We start from the raw sequence: 14,295 nt of genomic DNA on the forward strand, positions 1-14,295 counted from the left end.
GGTGGACATCAAGCTGGGTGGCATAGGGAAAGGACTTTTCCATCAACCCAGAATTTCCTGCTGGATGGCACAGTCTGGACAGTGAATAGAGGAGCCGCAGTGTTGGTGGCCCGGGATTGGGGACACCTGAGCTGCACCTAAGAGAAGGAGCTGCCACATGTCATGTGCCAGCAAGATGCAGCAGGGACAAAGCCTGTGAGGAAGGAAGGAGTGTGGTGGGGACAGAGGGGACACCGAGATGGTGCTGGGGAGGTCGCTGGGGGCCACTGGCCTTGACCAGGAGTTTCTGCTTTATTTTAAGGGCATCAGGAAGCCACAGGCTGTGATTTAAAGCAGGGGAGTGGTATGGTTTTTAAAATACATGGAGAATGGATACATGTTGGGGGGTGGGGGGAAGAATGGAAGGAGGGAGACCTAGTAAGAACACCATTGTGTCCCAGGGAGGAAGGTAACTATGCTTTAGGGGACAAGGGGGAGGGGAGCCACTAGTCACACCCTGAACCTCAGGGTCCTGGAGCAAACCGTACCTGAAGCTAAGCTTCACTTGATCCTCAGGCTCCTTTCTCTCCTCTTGGTTACTGGGCACTGACTTGAACACCCTCACTAGTACCATCCACTTGGCTCCCCCTCCCCCACAGGCTGCCTGAAAGTCCTCCAGTCCCTACTATATGGCAGTGCTCAAACCAGTTCCCCAGCCTCCCTCAGTGCCCGGGGTCCAGCTGCTCTTCCAGGGTCTGGCTCCTCTCCCTGCATCCCCGGGCTGATAAAACAGGCCCATCTGGTTGCCCTGGGTGCACAGGAAGATGCTTTAGGTCACCTGGCATTTCATTAACTTCCCCACCACGATGGCAATCTTGGAGCTGGTGCGGAGGCGGCCAGAGGAGCCAGCTTGCTTTGGGGCCAGGGGGCCTAGAGAAGAATCTGGGGATTCATGTCGAGAGAAGGGGTTTCTGGTGCCACTGTAGAAAGAACTCTTTAAACACAGCAATGGCATAGCCACGCTTCACTAGCAGAGGAGCCCCCAAGGCGCTAAGAATGGGACAGGAACCCCCCTCCTGAGCAGTGGGCAGAGCTGGGATTGTGCTCCCTTGTGGGTCACCCTGACTCTGAAATCCCACATCTCCTGCACTGGACGCCAGTGCTGAGAACAGAGCTGTGTGTCTTGTCTCCTTCTGCACATATCCCGCCCCCACCCCCGAGTTTCCTTCTGAAACTGCCTGGCCTGTGGGAGGCTTCAGAGGCTCCTGGAATGAACAGACAGCTCAGGAGAGCAGAGCCCACCACCACCAGCCACCCCACTGTGGTCCTGGACCCGATGGAGGAGAGGGGTGTTCGATCTGGCCCAAACTGGAGAGGCCTGGTGGGTCACAGGCCAGTGGCTGGTAGGGCTGCAGGCACACTTCCCAGGTGACAGCTCAGCTTCAGGCATTCACTCTTGCCCTGCCCAACAATGGGTCAGACTCAGGTATGACCTCTCCAGGCCTCTGGCCTGTGGTTCAGCGTGGGAACGCTGCAGCTCATGAAGGAGGTGCAACTGGAAGTCCTACCTGTGGTGACTGTCGCTGGGCTGCCTGGCAGCCCGAGGCCTGGGTGCACGTGCGGATCCCTGGGTCATGGGCAGGGCACCGGGCTGCAGACTTGCCTCTGGGTGCGCTTGGCCACGCCCTGGGCTTACGTCAGTCAGTGGCGTGGACTGTGAACTGGGCAGCCTCTCGGAAGAATGCAGCTCATTGTCAGCGATCAGCCAGGATTCCTTCCCGGCCCCACCCGGAGGTGGAGGCTGCCCATCTGTCCAGGGGCCCGGGAGGTGCTGGCGGAGGGCTTCCCCACCCCCACCCACGATAGCCCGAGCAGCTCCAGGAATGAGAACCGGTACTATCTGACCTTTCGACCACATGCCAAGACTTTATAATAGGAGAAAAACACAGTATGTGTTATATCCTGGCGCAGGCCTGTGTTACATCCGCCCTGACTTGTCTAACCCTCCCGACCCCATCACGCCCATTCTGCAGATGGTGAAGCAGAGGCTGGGAGCACTCACCTCGCTTGCAGAGCTAGTGGGCAGGGAGCCAGGACTCGGCCTACACAGCCCCCACCAGACATCTCTCAGCATTACAGGGTCTCCAGATCCTGCCTGGAGCACACGGGTGGGGCGTGGTGGTGGTGTGTGGTCTCAGCTCTCTCCAACTATGGCTGTGACCTCACCCTCTCTCCCCCAGAGGTCTCATCTCCTCCCCTGCAAAAAGAGGGGTCATGATAAAAACCTGAGGAATGAACAGCAAGGAAGGACTTCAGAGACGAAGCTGGGTCCCCATCTGGCTCCACACGTGTGTGCCCACATGCTCACTGAACTACACGCCAGATCTACACAATTTTTTAAAATGGGTAACCCTGAAAAAAGAAACACAAGCTCTGCAGCCTGATGTAAATCCTGCTGCTCCTTCGAGTGGGTGGCCTCGGGGACACATTGTCCCTGCCCAGCTGGGCCACCACCTCTGGGGGGCAGGATCCTCTCCTGGGGTCTCTCAGGGCAGCTGCTGCTGTTTGCTGTTTAGCATTCAGTCATGTCTGGCTCTTTGCGACCCCATGGACTGTAGCCCACCAGGCTCCTCTGTTCATGGAATTTCCCAGGCAAGAATATCGGAGTGGGTTGCCATGCCCTCTTCCAGGGGGTCTTCCCCACCCTTGGCAGGCATTCTTTTACCACCTGGCAAGCCTCCTGCAGGGTGGGCCAGGCATAAAGCTTGAACAGGGAGGCCTGGCCTGGAGGAAGGTCCAGTGGCTGGTTGTCATCAGCGAGGGAAGACTGACACCAGGACCCGTGAGACATTTATTTCACACGAGCTCCCTCAGCGCTCTGCATGCGGATATGGGGCTGGGCTGGGCTGGGCCAGGCAGGCGGAGCGGACGTGCTGGGGCCGACTCGGCCTCTCCCTGGGGGCTGACAGGCCAGCTCCTTCCTCCACCAGGACGTGACTTCCCGAAGTTGCACAGCTCATGACAGCCTCGGCCGGACCCTGGGCCGGCTCCTCCGGCTATCCCAGCTGATGTCCTTCCATGCATGAGAGGAGCAGACAGAAGGGCTGGCAGTTGGTGCCACTGAGGGCGTGAGTCCATGGGCGGATCTCCAGCATCCCCGTTCCAATCTCGTCTGCAGATGCTCTTCTCAGAGTCTGCTTGTAACTCACTGAAGAGAGCCACCACTAGCCGGGGGGTGACCAGAGGGGCGAGGATGGCACTGGCCTCCAGCACAGCTGGAGGGCTTTCAGGAAGGTCCTGCAGGGCACAGGGAGCCTCGCTGTGGCCTCAGCCAGGACCCGGCTGCCCTCCTGGTCCCAAGTTCACTGGTGGCCACGGTGGCTAGCTCTCAGCAGGATGAGTGGTTGCTCCTGGCCTCGGGGAGATGGAATGCACCCACCCAGGGGACGGAGTTGGGTATCTCCCAGGGCTTCCCAGGTGGCTCAGTGATAAAGAATCCACCTGCCCATGCAAGAGACACAGGAGACAGGGGTTTGACCCCTGGCTTGGGAAGATCCACTGGAAAAGAGAATGGCAACCCACTCTAGTAGTCTTGCCTGGAAAATTTCACGGACAGAGGTGCCTGGCGGGCTATGGTCCATGGGGGTCACAAAGAGTCGGATAAAACTGAGCACCGCCACTAGGGCAGGGCGCTTCTAGAACACCCTTGGAGAAGAGGAGCCCCAGGCACTGCTGCTGACCCCGCCTGCCCTGGACACCCCCAACACCCAGCTCTGGTCCCACAGGGCTCGGGACCTCACTCCCCACCAGCGAATAAGGCTGAGGCCGAGTGGCCTTCCCTGATGGTCTCTGAGGCTGGGTTTTGGTTTTCCTTCTGTCCCCACACTTTTTTTTTTTTTTTTAACGCTTCACAAATTTGCGTGTCATCCTTGCGCAGGGGCCATGCTAATCTTCTTTGTATCGTTCCAATTTTAGTATATGTGCTGCCGAAGCGAGCACTGTCCCCACACTTCTGGCCTGTGCTCTGCTCCTATGTCTGAGGCTTTGCGACCGTCGAGGGTCCTCGGGCTCTTCTAGAGCTTAGTGCTGGGAACACAGGACTCAAGGCAGAGCCCCTGAGGGTGGGGGTAGGGGGCAGGGAGACACTGCAGCCCTGGACTCCAGTGACCATGAATGTGTCAAGTGCGTCCTTTGGCTGGAACCCTCAGGGTCTCTGCATCAATGACCACATGCCTGAAAGAATGATACTGTCACCTTCCCTGGAGATGGGGTCTTCACAGGGGCTCAGGGTTACAATGAGGTCATGAGGGCGGGGCCCTGACCCAACATTACAGGTCTCCTTAAAAGGAGGATATTTGGATACAGAGACAGACAGGCATCAAGGGAAGAAGACAACCTTCCACAGCACAGGGCGGCTCCTCCCATCGCAGCTGCAGCAGGACCAGCCCTGCGTGGGCTCCGGGAGGCAGGAGGTCCCAGTGTTGAAGCCACCCAGCCTGTGGGGCTTTGTCCAGAGCCCTGGCAAACTAACGCATGTCTTTACTGAGGTATAAATCACACATCACAGAATTCACTCATTTAAAACATACTTATAAAATAAAATAAAACATACTTTAGGGACTTCCCTGGTGTCCAGTGGCTAAGACTGCACTCCCAGTGCAGGGGGCCTGGGTTCCATTCCTGATCAGGAAACTAGATACCACGTGTTCCAACTAAGATCCAGTTAAATAAATAAACGAAGAATTTTTTTTTAATGTACAATTCAGGCTTCCCTCGTGGCTCAGTGGTAAAGAATCCGCCTGCCAATGCAGGAGACACAGGTTCAATCCTTGATCCAGGAAGATTCCACTTGCCTCGGGGGCAACTAAGCCTGTGTGTCACAACTACGGAGCCTGTGCTCTAGAGTCCACGAACCATAACTACTGAAGCTGTGCACCCATGCTCCACGACAAGAGAAGCCACCCCAATGGTAAGCCTGAGCACCGCAGTGAAGAGTAGCCCCCTAGCTCACCACAACTAGAGACAGCTCGAGCAGCAACGAAAACCCAGTGCAGCCAAAACTAAATAAGTAAATAGAATTATTTTTTTAAATGTGCAATTTGGGGCTCTTCATTCTATTCATGGACTTGTGCACCTCTCACTCTGATAGAAATTTACAGCATTTTTCTTCACTCCAAATGGAAACCCTGGACCCTCATTCTCTCCACTTCTCATCCCTGGAAACTACTGCTCTGCTTTCTGTCTCTATAGATTTGCCTGTTCTGGATACTTCATGTATGTGGAAGCAGGTACTGTGTGACCTTCTGTGACCAGCTTCTCTCATTTCGTATGAGATCAGTGTTCATCCATGTTGTAGTGTGTGTCAGTGCTTCTTTTCAAGGCTGAACGATTTTCCCTTATATAGATGGGCCATGTTTTATTTATCTACACATCCCTGATGTGTAGTCCAATTTTATTTTGAAAGAAGACCTGAAACATGGGAAAGTGCTCACATTTGTTAAGTTCAAGAGGTGAAAACGTGGATATTTGTTATGTTCTTTACATTTTTCTGGATGTCTGAAAGATCTCATAATTTTTTAGTGTTAACCAGTATACAGATACAAAGAGCCAACTCATTGGAAAAGACCCTGATTCTGGGAAAGAGATTGAGGGCAGGAGGTGAAGGGGGCAACAGAAGATGAGATGGTTGGATGGCATCACTGACTCAATGGACATGAGTTTGAGCAAGCTCCGGGAGATGGTGACGGACAGAGAAGACTGGCATGCTGTAGTCTATGGGGTAACAGAGAGACATGACATAACGACTAAACAACAACAACCGATATACTTGAATATAGACGTCAGCCTCAGGGATGTTACGTAACAGCCCTGCCGGGAGACCCACCGGCCACGTCCTCAACAGCCTTCCCAGCAGGCCAGCCTGGGGCCATGCTCACAGGAAGTGTGGATGTTTCCTGAGCCTGACCCTGTGGGAGGGGGCCCGCCAGGCTCCCAGGGTCCTCTGCCTAGGTCCCCGGCCGTTGCAGCCTCCCCCTCCTCCACTGAAGGCCCATTCCTGCCAGACCCTGGTGACCTGCCTCACGCACCAACAGGGAGCTCACCTCTCCCAAGGGAGTCTTCCCACTGCCAGGCACCATTGGGCACGCCCCGCGGAAAAAGGCTTGGAGGTCAAACGTGTTTGGGGACCATGTGCAATCTGTCAGGTCACCAGTGTTTACTGAGCACCCAGTGTATGCCTGGCCCTGGCTCCGCCTTCACACTCCTCCTATCAGCAGCTCTGAGAACAGGGCCACAGGACCCCACCCCTTTGAAAGACAGTGCTCAGTGGGGTAAAGACAGCACAGGTCCCATGGCAAGCAGGGGCACTCAGGGCTCCCGTTCCCCCCACACTCACATCTTAAGGCACCAATACAGGTGCCTTGGGACCCCTCTTAACTGATCTGGGGTCCCCACTCCCCCTAACCCATGGGAAAGGCCTTCAAGATTCCCCTTGGGCAAGGCAGCCTTGGGCCTGGACCAGCTCCATCTGTTGGGCCTGCTTGTTTGCAGCAGCTTTCTCTGGGTGTTGGCAGAGTAGCTGGTTTCCTCGAAACTGTTTGGATTCCATCTTGGTGGTGCTAGTGGTAAAGAACCCGCATGCCCATACAGAAGTCACGAGAGATGCAGGTTTGATCCCTGGGTTGAGAGGATCCCCTGGAGGAGGAAATGGCAACCCACTCCACTATTCTTGTGGGGAGAATCCCATGGATAGAGGAGCCTGGTGGGCTACAGTCCACGGGGTTGCAAAGAGTAGGACATGACTGAAGTGACTTAGCACGCACACATGTAGCATGTAGCCAGTTTCCTCAAAACCATTTGGATCCATCCTGCTCACATTTCACGGCCAGGAAATCTACATTTTTCACCCAAGGTGATGCCTCACCTGGCAAGAACTGTGCCTTGAGGGTGGAATTTTAGGCATGGGCTGAAATGCTGCCGGAGGCCTAGGGGTGAGGCTGGGCTGAAGGTGGTGGGGAGGGGGGCAGTGCTATGCTGCACCCCACCCCAGACAGGCTGAGCGATCCCCGCTCCAGGAAGAAGGTACAGTAGTGCTTCTCCAGAGAGTCTGGGGGAGCCCTGCCTCCCTCCTACATAAGGGCATTCTGCCCTCGAACCCTCAGCCTTCCTAAGACTGAGGCTGCCCGCTGTGGCCAGCGCCTCCGCATCGCTGAAATGCCAGGAAGGCGGCACCCTGGCCGGCGGGGGCCCAGGCTGCTGCCCCCTGGGCCCCTCCCACCTCATTGGAGTCCCAGGAATGTTGTCATCTGGCCACCCACAGCCTTATCAGCCTGGCCTTTCTTTCTCAGGATCCCGGGACAAAGGGCGTGGGCGGTCCCAGGACTCTGGGAATCTGTTCCCGCCTCTCCAGATCCCTCCCACCCTTCATTGCAGGGGAAACTGAGGCTGGAGAGGACAGAACTTCCTTACTGAGAGAGGCCTTGAGCTCGCGTGCCAGCCCCAGGGGTCATAACAGAAGCCTGGAAGAAGCCCAGTTGCCTGGCAGAAGCCTCAGTGGGAGGTACCCCGTGGAGCTGATGAGTGGGGGGCCAGCAGCCACTGGCCAGCCTTCAGGCCCTGCTTGCCCAGAGCTGCTGGAAGGATCTCTAAGTATCCTCTGGTTCCAGTTGGGAGCCTAGAGACTGGAGGGGTCAGGCAGCCCCACAGGAGACAGCAGCAGGAGCTGAGTTCAGACCCAAGGTCATGTGGGCTGGCCTCCGTGGGTAGGGGTAGGCCTTGATGAACAGAGGAGGGCGCCTCTGAGTCCACTCCTTCACCTCTGCCCCTTAGCCCCGTGACCCGCTCAGCCCCCTTTCCTTGCGTGTTATTGCCTCCTGGCCAGTGAGGGCAGCACATGGAGCAAACCGAGTTCTGAGAACACGGAAGAGGTGGGGCAGGGCTGAAGGCCGGAGCTCATGCGGGAAACCCCTCCCTCCTTGGTCCCCTCCCTATTAGGGGACAGACACAGGGGCCACAGAGGACGGACGTCAGGGCATGGGGGGAGAACAGCCTGGCGTCAGGGGCTCCACAGGGTGCCGCTGGGGAGCCTGGGAAATTCCCTCCCATCTCTGAGCCTTAGTTACCAGGAGTGTAAAGTGGGCAGAGGTCCCACACCCATCCCAGGGCCTGTGTCTTGAGGTCGGTCACAGTCTGGCTCCCCGTGCACCTTCCGGTGGAGTCCTGACTGAACAGGAGTTGAATAGAAACACAGATTCAGTTCTGGCTGTCTTCTTGTCACCGCCCCCCCCCTGCCCCCCAGGGGTCCTCTCAGCCTACCCAGAATCTCTCCTGATCAGCAACTGTGATCCCAGCCTCGCCCACCCTGCTGCCCCTCGGGCTTCCCTCTGGGGTCTCCAGCCTCAGGGCCTTTGCACTTGCAGTTGCCCTGCTTGAACTCATATTTGCAAGCCAAGCCACCCTCCATCTGTCCCCACATCTGCCCCGCTGTCCTCAGCCCTCAGAGCCGCCCACTCATTTCCTGCCCAGCACTGGAATTTTGAGAGCAGAACACTCGCTCAGGCCCAGTTCCCCTAGGAGGCTGAAGTCCCATGAGATCCCACTGCCCAGCCTGGTGTCCAGCACACTGGATGTGTTCAGTGATGCCCAGCAAGTTCTGGAGTCCATCTGGGTTTATATATAAAAGAGCTGGACCGTCGCAGGGTGTGGCCCCAGGCAGGTCTGGAGTGGGCTCTGTCCAGGGAGGGGCCCAGCACTAGGAATGCCTCTGGGGGCCTGTCTGACGCCACCTGCCCCCGAATAGGGAGACTCAAGTCTCAGGGGCCCTGCATGCAGCCAGACAGGTTCCAGCCGGTTTGGCAGGATTGCTGTGGATGGCACTCAGCCCTTCCAAACTGTGGCCAGGTCACTTGGGGAAAGGTGCTTCATCCCTCAGGCCCCCCTCCTCCTGCCTTCTGTTCAGGAACCACACCCCAACAGCACCCATCAGGTGCCTCCCATAGACCAGAAATGAGCACGAAGGGCAGGTTGGGGCTGTGTGGAATTTACAGGTCGAGAATGTCCAGTTATACCTCATGGCCGGCCACGGGGGGTGGGGGAGCATCAGGGCTCTTGCATGAGCTCCATTGGCTGGGGGTACCCTAGCCTGAGATGGGTTCTGAGGGCAGGCAGGTTGCGTGGAGGGGATCAGAATAGATGAGTGGGAAAACGAGGCAGGGCAGGGGAGGGAAGGAGCCCAGGTGGGCTGCACTGGTGGGCAGGCCCCCGCTGAGGGCACCTGGGCTCCCCCACCCTCCAGACCCCCAGAGACACTCATGCAAGGGTTTCTCCTGCAGGCAAGGACACCCAGCCTCTAGCTCAGGCTCGGTCCCATGAAGGGGTCTCTGCCATCATATTCCCAAAGCGCTCGCGTGAATCTAATCACCAGACAACACCTGACAGACCCAAAGTGACGGATGTTGTATAAAGCAACTCTGTACAGTCATGGAAAACGAAGGAAGGCAGAGAGCCATTTTCAGCATTAAAGGAAGTGAGATAGATGTGGCCCTGCTTTGTGGGGGTAGGGTGGGGGAAAGGGTTATAAAGACTGTTACTGGGCTGGTGACAAAGTTTGAAGTGGACCATATACCAGGTCTATTTTGCGTTAACTTTGTGAATTCTATCACTGCCCTTGAGAAGAGAACGCCCTTGATCTCAGGACCCCAAGGGATCACCTGGAAGTCTTCATAGTGAAGGGCCTGAGGTGTGCAGTTGACCGTTGAGTGAACACCTCAGAAAGAACACCGAAGAACACCTCAGTAAACATGCATACGTGATACGCCACCCCATGTAACTCTCACGTATGACACATACAGTATAGCGTCACATTACTCCCCATGTCATCACAAAGCATGATGAGAGAACAAACCTGATGAGATGCTGACCATAGTGATGCTAGGTGAAGGGTATCCTGGAAGTTCTTTTTTTTTTTTCTGTGCGACCCCATAGACGGCAGCCCACCAGGCTGCCCCGTCCCTGAGATTCTCCAGGCAAGAACACTGGAGTGGGTTGTGGAAGTTCTTTCTTTACTCTCATAAATTTTCTGTAGGTTTAGAATTATTCCCTAACAGAAATTTTAAAGGCCCTGGACCGGGTCCCTCAGTCCTTGGGGAGATGCCCCCTTTACCACTCACAGCCCAGCTGGCAAGCCATCACCTGGCCTCCTTCCCTGAAGACGCACAACTGGGTACCCTGGCCTCTTCGTGTAACATTGTATCATGAGCATTCTCCTGCGTAACAAAAACTCCTTCCAAAATACCCTCTGAGTAGCTCCCAGTAGCCGCCTCAGCTCTTTCCTTTTGACACCTTTCTAAACAACACTTTGTCTGTTCACCTCTGCCGCGCCTCTGCTCAGCCTCTTTGGGGAGATTCTAAGGTGGGAGGCTGGGGTGGGGAGGGGGACACTGCTGGCTTTTAAAGGCACTTGGCAGGTCCCGCCTGGTGGCATCCCAGCATTCCAGAAAGGGTGAACCATCACCACGCCGGCCACTCTGGGCACCTGTCCTCCCCACTTCCTGACTGCGGGTTCGTGGTAAACTATTAAGACCTGAGCCAGTCCAGCACGCCCCAGGTGGGCCTCACTGTTTCCCTCAAGTGGAGCGCACCCATTTTTGGTCTTTTCCTTCTCTACATTGTCTGAATCCTTGGCCTGCTTTCTTCCATCTGTCACAGTTTCTTCTCATCACCATGTGCTGGTCGTGAGGATGCAGGTGAGGGCAGGTCCGGGAAAAGCAGGAACAACACAGGGAGGCCAGGGTGCCGTGCCCCCGGGGTCCACCCTGGCTCTGCCAGCCTGAGGCCCCTCCTCTGCCAGCACTGAGGGAGCCACCAAGAAGAGGGCTTGGGACCAGACCCCCTGCCAAGAGCCCTGCGATGTGACATCACCCGTACCAGAGGGGCTGATCCTCTTGCTGGTGGTTCCTCCCCTTTTCGGGGAAGCAGAGCAAGCAGTCCCCCGGGAAGGGCAGCAGGCCAGGAGTCTAGTGTTCATGAAGCCACGTCACAGGAGGAATGTCTACTGCCGGAACATTCCCAGAGTCATAAAGAGAGGCCTGCTTGGCCCCAAACCAAAACCCAAATTAGTCCTGAGGGAAATTTCGCAACTTCCTCTGGGAGCAACCTCCCAGCCGGCGGTCAGGGATCCTGCCTGAGGACGACCCCAGCCCCTTTCTGCCTGCCTGTGTCTCTCCCCATCCTGGGCGGGGAGGCAGCAGGGGCTTCACCCCCAGAGAGAGCCCCCCACAGGATCTGGTGGGCAGGGTGCACTGGGAGCCAGGCGAGGCCCTGGAGGGAGACAGGCCCTCTGGGCTCAGCCTGCGCCTTCCCTGTGACTCGGGAGGGGAGGCCTGGTACCTGGCACCCCGTCTTCCCAGCCTGCCCCTCATTCCCGAGGAGCCCCCATCCACCTGGAGGAGCCCAGGGTGGGGTGGTTGGTGGCAGCCTCTGGAGAGCTGTAACTGGACTTCCTGGGGTACATACCTGTTGGCACCTGCAGCATAACAGGAGAAGTGTTTGTAAGGGGGCCCCACACCAACACCCCCAGCCCTGGAGACAGGGCCAAGGGGATGCCATCAGCCTTGGTCCCAAGCCACATGCCTCAGGCCTCCCGGGCCATGGAGCCCAGAGCTCTGGAGGACCAGACTAACCACCTCCCCGCTGGATTGGGAGGGACTAGCCCTGTTAGGACTCATGCTCCAAATAAGTTGAAAACAAGTTATAACTTCATATGCAGAATTAACCTGTTAGATAGTAATTCCACTTACAAGTATAAATATACCCAAATGAACTGAACACAGGGACTCAAAGATATACTTGTACACCCATGTTCACAGCAGCATCATTCAGCCAAAGACAAACCACCCAAGTGTTGGAACTTCCCTGGTGGTCCAGTGGTTAAGGCTCCAGCTTCCACTCCAGAGGGTATGGCTTCAATCCTTGGTAGGGGAACTAAGATCCCACATGCTATGTGTAGCAGCCAAAAAATTAAATAAGTGAAGTAAGAAACTACTCACGTGCCATCAACATATGAATAGACGACATAGTATGGTCCATCCACACAATGGAATATTCCTCAGCCTTAAAAAGGAAAGAAACTCTGACACCTGCAAGGACATGCATGAACTTTGAGGACATTAGTGAAATAAGCCAGACAAAGAAGGACAAACACAGCACGATTCCATTCATAGGTGGTCCCTAGAGTTTCCAGTCCATGGAGACAGGAAGTGGAAGGTGGGGCCCACGGGCTGGGGGAGGGGTAGGGAGTGAGGGTTTCAGAGATTCAGTTTGGGAAGATGAACAAGTTCTGGAGATGATGGTGGTAATGGTTGGACAATGTGAATGGAGGTAAAGCCACTGAACTAAACAGTGAACTAAACTGAACAGTTAAAGTGGTACGTTTGTTACATGTATTTTACACGTAGAAAAAGGCATCACGTGCCCCAGAAAAGTTCCTCCCTCGCTCTCCCTCTCCCAGCTAAGCTTCTGCGCTGAGGGCTGGGGCCTGTGCAGGTCTCCAGCCACTGTCTGCTGCACAGACTCCGGCTGTGGACGAGACTGGGACGCCTATGTTTAGGAACCAGGTTCAGTTCACACACTAGTGGCTTAAATAGACGGAGTCCATGGATCGGGGATGGCGTGAGGCTCGGCTCTGTAGAGCTGGGCCCCCGGCTCCTATCTGGCCACCGTGGGGCGTTTCTCTCGCCCACAAGACTAGAGATGGTTCACAGCTACCTCCCTGTCCTTACCACCAGGGAGGACAGGAGAAGGGGCGCTTCCTTCCTTGCTTGCAGACGCTGGCACTGGCTGCTCCCTGCACACTGGGAAGATGTCAGCTGCCTCCCATCTCCCTGTGGCAGCAGCCGTGGGGAAGCGCTGCCCAACGGCCCTTCCAGAGACTGTCACAAGATGTGCAGTCAGGTGACGGCCTACAGCTGCAGCGCCCAAGGACTCCTCTGTGGGCCAGAGCCTACCACTGCCAACTCAAGCCCCTCCCCCACCAGCCCAAGCCCCTCCCCCCGCCGACTAAAGCCCCGCCCTTGTCTGCTCAAGCCCCTCTCCCCGCCTGCTCATTGCCCCGCCCTTGCCTGCTCAAGCCCCGCCCCATGCCTGCTTAGGCCCCTCCCCTGCCTGCTCAGACCCCGCCCCACTCACCACAGGAGGTCCCCCAACGATTCTTGTGAATCTAGTTTGTCTTGTTGTCCACCTCTGGGAGGGCCCAAAGTGCCATCTTTGCTCAAGGCTGCAGCCCCAGTCCAAACCACCTAAGTGAACCAAGAAAACACAGCGGGTGCTGCAGAAATTGCGCAGACCCCCGCAGACTGCCGAGCACTGGGAACCAGCCTCATGCTGGCGCACCTGAGAGCAGCTCCCGGTAACAACGGCTGGGCCCTTTGCCAATGAAAACAGGAGGCGAAAGTGAGGACCAAGCTGTCTGTGGCGGGGGCCCCCCCTTCCTGCCACCTGCAGGGCGGGATCTTCCAGAGCCCACAGAGGGCACGGAGGGAAAATAGCTGCTCTGGCCAAGGCAGCCCCGACCTGGGCATCTGGAGCCCAGGATGGGGTTTGTTGACAGCGACCTTTTCCCTACAGCTGCTCTGTCTGTGGAGATACTATTCAGGCTGTTCATGCCCCCATGCCCCTGCAACTGGCCCGCAGGGGAGGAGAGGACATGGAGCCTGCTGCAGGAGGGCTGGACACCTGTCTGCAAGGCTCCTGACAAGCCTGGTCTGCAGGTGAAGTGCCCCATCACGGCAGACACTATGCCGGGGGTGGGGTGGGGGAGGCCAGGGTTGGGCTGAGAAGGCAGAAGTAGGCACCAGCAGGGCTGACCTGGGGCAAAGCCACAGACAATGATTCTAGATCGTTCCAGAATCCTCTGGATGACCGACCAGTCGATTCCCTTCTGGAGAAAGACTGACCTTGTGTGCAGACCCTGGCCTGGGGTGGGCAGGGTGACGACACACAGGTGTGTGGAGCACCGTGTCAGATCAGGGAGGAGTAAGCAGGCTGCACTCCGGGGCTCCAGAGAGATGAAAAGTTAGAGGGTGGGCCAGGATGGGTCAGAGAGGTGGACGGGAGGGCAGGTAGGATCCTGGGTGGGGTTGTGCCGGGCAGGGAGGAGGATGGTCTCCTGGCTTTCCATGAAGGACCAGAGACAAGACAGAGGGTGTGTAAGCCTAGGGAGTGGGCAGGTGGTCTGCAGAGGGAGGCTGAGAGTGGGGGATCCCTAGGACAGAAACCAGAAAGGACAGAGAGGAGGAATGACAAATATGATTACACAAGAGC

The 14,295-nt window shown here is 56.6% G+C and overlaps 1 non-coding gene across 1 annotated transcript; it reads right to left on the reverse strand.

Moving 5' to 3' along the window:
• Positions 1-3,871: 3,871 nt before the first annotated feature.
• On the reverse strand, positions 3,872-3,978 carry LOC122695804. Its single transcript, XR_006341556.1, has one exon. It is a non-coding gene; the product is annotated as a U6 spliceosomal RNA (small nuclear RNA).
• Positions 3,979-14,295: the final 10,317 nt, after the last annotated feature.

Source organism: Cervus elaphus, chromosome 5, assembly GCF_910594005.1.
Source record: "Cervus elaphus chromosome 5, mCerEla1.1, whole genome shotgun sequence".
Classification (NCBI taxonomy): domain Eukaryota; kingdom Metazoa; phylum Chordata; class Mammalia; order Artiodactyla; family Cervidae; genus Cervus; species Cervus elaphus.